At 31.3% G+C, this 9558-nt stretch overlaps 1 long non-coding RNA gene across 1 annotated transcript; it reads right to left on the bottom strand.

The window, feature by feature from the left end:
* Positions 1-7597: 7597 nt before the first annotated feature.
* LOC114276698 (uncharacterized) lies at positions 7598-8851 on the bottom strand. Its single transcript, XR_014360462.1, has 2 exons — positions 8711-8851; positions 7598-7757 (listed from the first exon to the last, which is right to left on the bottom strand). It is a non-coding gene; the product is annotated as an uncharacterized LOC114276698 (long non-coding RNA).
* Positions 8852-9558: the final 707 nt, after the last annotated feature.

The following is a 9558-nucleotide window of genomic DNA, read 5'->3' as shown; positions in this document are numbered from 1 at the left end:
TCAAATCACCTCTAAGAATCAAGATTTATATTAATATTTTTTAATTATGTTTACAACTCAATTTGGAATGTAACTTTTTAGCTAAATCAATAAAGATAAAAATAAATAAATAACTAATAAAATAAAATATCACATTCAAATTCTCATCATTTTATTTTTTTCACAATTATCAAATCCATTACAAAAAATAAATAAATAATAAAAATTATTTCAAACATAATTTTTTTAGTCAAATTAAAATAACCTAATAACTAAAAACACAAACTAAAAAAAGTTCATCCTCACTAAAAATTTAAATTCATAATTTAAAGATTCATGATATTCTCCGTTTAGATACCTCAGAATAACTTGGCAGATGAGGGTTGCGTCGGAAACTTAGTATTAATTAGAAAGTTAGTAGGTGTTGGTAAAAATATCAGAAAAAATTATATTTTATTGATAAATAATATAAAGAAAATGAGATCTAAATAGATCAGGTTAAGGCACGGATATTTCGTTTTCTTTAAGGAGATTAAACCCACTGCGGTAGGAAGAACCCCAATACCGATACAGCAGTCACAAAACTATGACTTGTCCATTTCAGGATACAATAGCCTGACCACTTGTCGTAACTCTGCACGAAATGGTGAACCCAAAGTTCTACCAAGAAAAATACCCTTCTTTGCTAGTAATCTCTCTTGTATAGAAAATAGTTGATGTGTTGGGTGTAGAAAAGAGTAGATGAGATGAACTCTTTATAGGCCACTAGGACCTTACAAATTACACCAAAAAATAATGACTATTAAACAAGAGAAAATAGAGAGACTCCAAATAATAACTCATCACTAAGTTCATGAATTCTAATTAACCTCCATTCATGAACAAGATAAGATTCATGAATAAAACAAAAGAAGATTCATGAACGAAAATATACAAATAAATAAATAAAAGATATTAAAATGGTTTAACAATCTCTTACTCATTTTAATATCAACAAGGACAAGAGAAATTACCAAACAAAGATAGGTGTGCTCTGCATTGAACTTTCACTAGTGAAACAGCAACTTCTACCCCAGAGTCAGTAGTGGTCTCAGACTTGAACTATGACTACTTAGGGGAAATAAAGTATTACTGCTCACACATAATAATCCAGGTGTTGACATGAGCTTTAAAAGCCAGCACATTACGGCATTGTGCTTAACCTAGTTTTCATCAGCATATTTGAGAATAAATCTTATTCTCATAGAAAGCGGCCCCACTTTCATGTTCACATAGGTGAAATCTGTCAAGGATGTTCCTGTAATTTATACACCCCCACTCAACTAGAGCTACAGAATTTCATTAAGAATATAAAAACTCAACCCTCCAACATTACAGGACAAATGCACTTACATCTTAGGAATGGATAACAAAATATTAAAGAGTGCATTTTTTACAACCACCATATGATTCGTTCTTCCCATTGAACCTAGTCACAAGATCTCTGGTCCCTAGGTTAGGTATCCTCATGCACGGTTTATGATTTTATAGGCTTCAAACCATCCCTCTCGATGTATTTCAGACCCTATCTCTTGCCAAGGCCTTGGTTAACAGATTCGCAAGATTATTACAAGATCTTACATAATTCACAGTTATGATGTCATTACTCAAATAGGATCTCACATTACTGTGTTTCATTCGAATAGGTCTGGATTTACCATTATAAAAATGATTGTTCACTCTACTAATAGCAGCAGTGCTATCACAATGAATTAACATAGGAGGAATTGGTTTTTCCCAAAAATGGATTTCATGTAACAAATCTCTTAACCAATTCGCTTCCTCAAATGCTGAAGCTAACGTTATAAGCTCAACTTCCATTGTAGAATTAGTAATTATAGTCTTTTTTTTAGACTTCCAACATATAACACCACCACCCAAGGTAAAAATAAAACTCGAGATAGATAGAGAATCACCTGACAAAGTGTTCTAATCGGCATCACTATATCCCTCAAGTACCGCAGGATACTTGTTATAAAACAAACCATAATTTTTGGTACCAGATAAATATCTCATAATTCTTCATATGGCTAGCTAATGATCTCGACTTGGCTTGCAAGTAAACCTGCTAAGTACTCCAACAACATATGTAATGTCTGGTCTAGTACAGTCAGTATTATATCTCAAACTACCAATCATGCTAGCATATTCCTTTTGATTAATTACTTCCTTTTCATTTGTTACAACAGATAAATGTATGCTTGCATAAAAAAGAAGCAGCAACATGTTTACAGTTTAGAAAGTTATATTTCTTTAAATTTTTCTCAACATAATGCGACTGATCAAGAAAAATGTCATCCTTAGTCTTGGTAATTTTAATTCCTAAAATAAAATTGGCTTCACCAAGATCTTTCATATCAAAGTGGCTATTAAGCATATTTTTAGTCTCATTTATGATATGCAAATTAAAGTCAAAGATAAATAGATCATCCACATATAGGCTAATAATTACATGTGCATTTTCAGAAGTTTTATAATATATGCACTTATCACATTTATTAGTCTTATAGCCATTCTCAAGCATGCAGGAATCAAATTTCTCATGCCACTGTTTAAGAGGTTGTTTTAAACTATAAAGGGATTTAGTTAGCTTACACACCTTGCTTTCTTAGCCAGGCTCCACAAAGCCTATGGGTTGGTCCATGTAAATCTCCTCATCTAGATTTCCATTTAAAAATATTGATTTTATATCCATTTGATGAATTTTTAAATCATGAATTGTAGCCACTGCTATTGACAGTCTAATGGATGTAACTCTAGTAACCGAAGAAAAAGTATCAAAGAAATCAAGATCAACTTGTTGCTTAAAACCTTTAGCGACAAGCCTCTCTTTATATTTATCTATAGTTCCATCCGGTTTAAGTTTTTTACTAAGGATCCATTTACACTCAATAGTTTTATAATCTGGAGGTAAATCCACTAGCTCCCATGTTTTATTTGAAAGTAGTGAATCTATCTCATCATTTACAGCCTCTCTTCAGAAAATAGTATCAGGTGATGATAAAGCTTCTTGTACCGTAAGAAGAATTTCTTCCACATTATAAAAGATAATAGTCAGGGCCAAAATCTTTTTCAACTCAACCTCGTTTACTTCTTCTTGAAAAACTTGAGGAGTAAAAGAGCTAGGCATGGATAAAATATTTTAAAAATTATTTGACCCCCACTATTTCTAGATTTGAAAGGAAATTTATTTTTATGAAAAGTAGCATCACCTGATTAAAAAATAATATTATTTTCCATATCAAAAAAATCTATAAGCTATACTATGCAACACATACCCAAGAAAAGCACAAGTGGTAGCTTGTTCACCCAATTTAGGTTGTTTAGGATCTGCAAGCCTCACAAAAGCTAAACAACCCTAAACCTTCAAATAACCTAGATTTGGTTTATGCCCCCACCACAACTCATAAGGTACAATTTTTATTTTTTTGTGTGGCACTTTATTTATCACATGGCAAGCTGTCAAAATAGCCTCGCCCCAAAAATTTGAGGGAGCACCTGAATCAATAAGCATAGTATTCATCAAGTCAATTAACGTTCTATTTTTTCTTTCAACTACGCCATTAGATGAAGGTGAATATGGTGGAGTAGTCTCATGAATAATTCCCAAAGACTGAACAAAAGAGTTGAATCCAAGAGATTCATACTCTCGGCCTCTATCACTTCTAATTCTTTTAATCTTTTTACCGAATTGATTTTTCACTTCAAAAAGGAATTCTTTAAGTTTCTCAAAAGCATCACTTTTATTTTTTAATAAATATACATTTGTATATTTTGAAAAATCATCAATAAAAGTGATAAAATATCGGTTACCACCACGAGTTAACATTCCTTCAAACTCACACAAATCAGTATGAAATAATTCTAGCAATTCGGTATGTTTTTCAACACTTTTATGAGCCCTCTTGGTAATTTTTGCTTTACGACAAACTTCACATTTCTCAAAATTTTTTGTCACTTTAGGAATTAATCCTAAACTACTCATGATTCCTACATGTTTACTGTTAATATAACATAAGCGAGCATACCAAAAAATTAATAGAAGACAAACTGTAAGTGGTGTCATAGTAATCATAAAATTAATCAGTAAGGAAATTTAAGAGATAAAAATGACATTTATACTTATCTGTATTGTAGGAAGTCACTTTTGCTTCATGTGCCTCGTAGTCTTCATCATTCATCTCTTCGGTTGGGATTTTGTTTGGATTCTTCTCGGTAAGAACATATGCAACTTTTAAAAGGCTAAGGTAAAAAAGAACTTTTCCTTTTCACCTTTTAAAATGAACTCCTTTGAACTTGAAAGGCTTGTTGAGATCTCCAATTCCATCATTGGTTTTTTTTGGTACTTGTTCCATGTTTGATCTCCTTAAAATTGCTGGTGAAAATACCAGAAAAAATTATATTTTATTGATAAATAATGCAAAGAAAATGAGATAAAAATAGATCAGGCTTAGGCACGGATATCTTATTTTCTTTAAGGAGATCAAGCCCACTGCGATAGGAAGAACCCAAATATTGATGCAGCAGTCACAAAACCATGACTTGTTCCCTTCAGGATACAACAACTCGACCACTTGTCGTATGGTTCAGGCCAACTCTGTACAAGATGGTAAACCCAAAACTCCACCAAGAGAAACACCATTCTTTGTTAGTAATCTCAATTGTATAGAAAATAGTTGATGTGTTGGTGTAGCAAAAAGTAGATGAGAGGAACTATTTATAGGCCACTAGGACCTTACAAATTATACCAAAAAATAATGACCATTAAACAAGAGAAAATGGAGAGACTCCAAATAATAACTCACCACCAAGTTCTTGAATTCTAATTAACCTCCATTAATGAATAAGATAAGATTCATGAATAAAACAAAAGAAGATTCATGAACAAAAATATATAAATAAATAAACAAAAATATTAAAATGGTTCAACAGAAAGTTATAAATAATAATAATAATAATAATAATAATAATAATAATAATAATAATAATAATTTTTTTCTTTATTTTTTTAAACATTTTTAATAAAAAAAAATATCAAGAAATCAACTACAATAGATAATTATCAAAATAAGTTTAAATGCCTCTACTATGGAAATCAATGGGTGAAAACGCAGATATTAGGCTAATGTTGTATGTTAAGATTGTGTTTAGATTCATAAATTTGTGTAAGAATGTTTTTTAAAAAGAAAAAACAAAAAAATGTGCGAACAATATAAATGACTTATAAATTAATTTTTTTTCTTAATTTTCCTTGTTAAAAATTCTTATTCAAATTAATAATTCAAATATGATGCAAGTGTTATGAGGAAAAAATGGGTAAATAATAATTTAACCTCCTGTGGTTTACTCAAAAAATACGGAACCCCCTGTAGTTTTATTTATAACACTTAAACTCCTACACTTTATGTTATGTTGTAATTTTTGACGGACATAACAGAAATGCACAAAACGACATCATTTTGTACAATGTCTGATCAAAAACAAAAAAGAAAAAAGAAAAAAGGAGAGAGAGAGAGAGAGATTACAACCGGAGAGAGAAGGAGAAACATAAATATGAACATGTATGTATATACAAAAAGAAGAAGCCTATGATTTCATTTTCTTCAATATCTAATAATCAAGAACCCATTGGGTGGAGAAGTTATTTGGTGGTCTTGGATTTGGATCTGGATTTGGGTGTGTATGTGTGTTTTCTGATCTCTAATCATTCCATATATATGGAGAAATATATATAAACATGTATATATATACAGGAAGGAGAAGTTTATGATTTCATTTTCTTTTATGTCTAATATTCAAGAACCTTTTGGGTGGAGAAGTTATTTGGTGGTCTTGGATTTGGATTTGGGTGTCTATGTGTGTTTTCTAATCTCTAATAATTCCATATATATATATATATATAGTTGTATGAACATGTATATACATGTCCTCACTTCATATTTTTTTAACTCTATACTTGATAGTCCACCATCCTACCTCATCTCACACTCCAACTTCATATTATTTAGAAACATATTTGAGCCAAAACCATAAATCTCCAACCATTTTTCCAGCTCGAGAACCTCTCTAAATAGAAAAGTGAAGTCAATTTTCAAAAACTTCAATGAACATCAAACAATGCTAGGAAAAGGCAATGCATTTTCAACAACAAAACCATAACTTTTTGTAAATAGTCCATAGTTGCAAACACCCACCAACCTCATCCCATCTCCTCCACTCAACCACCACCCACCACCCACCACCTTTCCCTCTCATGGCACCCATGGTGGTAGCCACCATTACAATTTGGGTCTTGGCTTAGTTAATTGGGTATGCTTATGTATATAATGTATGTGTGTCTATAATGATAAAGAGAATATGAAGGATGATGGTGGTTGCCATGGTAGAGAATGATAGACATAGATTTTAATTTATGGGTTAACTTTATTTGAGTTAAGAGAATGATACATATAGATTTTAGAAGAATAATGAAACAAAAATGAAAAGGAAAGATGGAGAAACGAGGGAGATAAGCTATAGAGAGAGAGAGAGAAGCATTTTAGAGAGAGAAGCAACGTCTTTGGTTTTCAAATAACTTTGGAAGAATAAGAAGGTAATTATCTAGTGTGGTTGAGGGGGAAAAATTTTGATTTTATAATCGTGCAACACATGCTCTGTTAAAACAAACGGTTTCGTCTGAAATTGCACTTTGGTACGAAGTTCAGGGGGTTTTAGTGTTACAAATGAAATTATAAGAGAGCTCCGTGTTTTTCGAGTAAACCACAGGGAATTAAATTATAATTTACCTCCAAAAAAATATAAGATATTAAGATTTAAAACAAAAATTTAAGATTTCAGATTTGCTAAAGTTAAAGATCTCAACTTCATAATTGAAGTTGACCCATTACTAGTCTAACTTGGACTCACTTTGGTGGTCTAAACCGTTTGTCTTATATAATTAATTGAGAAAATTATCTGTGCAAAAAATTAAGGTGATCCAACATCAATTGTCATATAATTATTAAATTATTTTTATCTATACGGTCTATATGTTTTTAAGAGTAAATTGCTCAACTGTTATAATATATATATATATATATATATATATATATATGATTTAATCATGTGGTTACTTTTGTATGATCGATCTAATTTTTTGCATGTATATTCTTTTCAACTTGTCCATACACTACTAAAAAAACCACTTTTTGCGACCGCTATAAACCGTCGCAAATAATAAAAAACAGTCGCAAAAGACTTTTTGCGACGGCCCATGCGACGGCAAATGGGGGTCGCGAATGTGGGGGTGGCAAATACTTTTTGCGACCGCAAAATAGCAGTCGCAAACTATTTGCGACCGCCTAATCTACTTATCGCGACTAATATTTTGCCGTCGCAAAAAAAATATAAATAAATAAAATACCTACAATGTTTTAGCAACCTATATTCTCATATATATATATGTATATATATATATATATTCAAGTAGTATATACAATAAATATAAAGTGATATTTGCAAAAATTCTAATACACATGTATTATTTTCCATCACTTCCCTCAACAAAATTATCTTTCTTCAAAAAAAAAAAAAATGTGCATACAAAATATAAACTTCTATACACACAAAACAAATATCCATCAACCATCCTTAAAATTATTTATACAAAATACTAATAGATTCAAGTACTAAAAAAAAAAAACTGAATTTAACTCTCAATATCACCCACTCAATCATATCAACTACTCCCTCAACACTACCTGCAAAAATATACATCAATATATTAGTTGACTAACTTGGATGCCAAAACAAAAATGGATACAAAGAGCACATTAATTGACTTACTTGGATGCCAAAACCTTTTCCAATAGCGGTACAAAGAAGTTCAAAATTGTTCTTAGAATCAATACTAGTTTGAAAAGAGTTAATCATTTAATCATCTCACAAAAATATCACAGAAAAAATCAAGTTGTCACTGGATATAAGCTTTCGAATGTCCCATTGGTACAAGTAACAATACAGCTGAAATTTGGACTATTCAAGCTAACACCCAATGGTTAATTATTGAATTCTAAATATTAAGCAATGACAGGTTGTAGGCTCCATTCCAACGACTGAAATTTGTCATAGAGGCCGGAAAAATGTACAAAAAGGGGGATGACCACAATCTCAAGATCAGCAGCTCAAACCTCAAACCCATGCTTATCAGACGAACCAAACCGAACCTCCAATTCACGTCGTTCTCAGAAATTCCATTTACAGACCAAAGCCGCAATTACTTAAATTAAGTAACAAAGAATCAGCTCCATAGAAAAAGTTTAGTTCATGCATGCACAAAATTGTTTTTCTCAAAACATTGAGGGAAACAAAATTCACAAACTATAATCCATTATCTAATTATGAAACATTCATGCATGCACGAAATTGTTTCCCTCAAGTTTTGCCTACCTGCTGGAGCTGATTAATAAGTCATAATGAACCAAGAAAGAAAACCTAAAGACAAGCCAGTACATGTTAAACGTAAAGGTATAAATTAATACAGAGTTATATGATACATTGAAAAGAAAGACTTGTACATTTTCTGGACTAGTGACAACATGTCTCATTTATGATTTCTTATTAAAGGCCAGCTGACAATAGGATACTGCAACCAAGGTAAAAGAATATACCAGCATATAATGGATTAAAAAAAAAAATTAAGCACAAGACTTACTGTTTTACGAACTCCAACAGGTGACTCTCCAAAAATGTCATCACAAAACATATCATTTGACCTCTCACTCTGCAAAATCAAACAGAAACCGAAATCATGTACCTATATAGAACAAGCACTTAAAAGTAAGAAATATTCAATATCAAGACTACAAAATATGGGAATCAAGTATTTTGTCAAAAATAACTTCAAAGGACACTGGGACACATAAGAGAAGAGGCAACGCAAGCAATATAGGGATATAATACTAGAACAAAAATAAAAAATCAAGTGGCTCCTAATTTTGCCACAAGAAAAATTAATTTTACATTTTCTACGATATACAATTCTTTACTATTTTTGGTAACAATTCTTTACAAAGTATCTGATATGATATACAATTCTTTACTATTTTTGGTAACAAAAATAAAAAATCAAGTGGCTCCTAATTATGTGTAAAAGATTTTTGGTAACTGCTTCTTGACCATTAATGTAATATGGCCAAGATGGATTGGTCTGTAAATCATTATTGAATGGGCACTTAAAATTGCCACTCTTCCCGTGGACATAACTTTAGCATTGCTATATATATATATATATATATATAATACTCTATTGATGAAATTATGAGCAGCAAGAAGCAATGTTCTGTTCCTCTGCAGTCTACTAACTTTCCCTTTTTGTTTTGCCTGTTCTTTTGTTTTCTTTACTTATTTCATTTGTAGTAAAAATATTTGTGTCTGCAACTTCCAGCACAATGATGCATATTCTGCCACTAAAGCTGAAGGAGAGGCGCTGGTCATCAAGTCAAATGGTAGTAATGGGCTTCTAACATGCTGCATCTGTCCTAGCAGCATTTTCTGTCCTGG

This window comes from Camellia sinensis, chromosome 2 (assembly GCF_055761805.1).
Source record: "Camellia sinensis isolate YWXY chromosome 2, ASM5576180v1, whole genome shotgun sequence".
Taxonomy (NCBI): domain Eukaryota; kingdom Viridiplantae; phylum Streptophyta; class Magnoliopsida; order Ericales; family Theaceae; genus Camellia; species Camellia sinensis.
The sequence above is the reverse complement of the archived record's forward strand: the minus strand, read 5'-3'. Positions and strand labels throughout refer to the sequence as shown.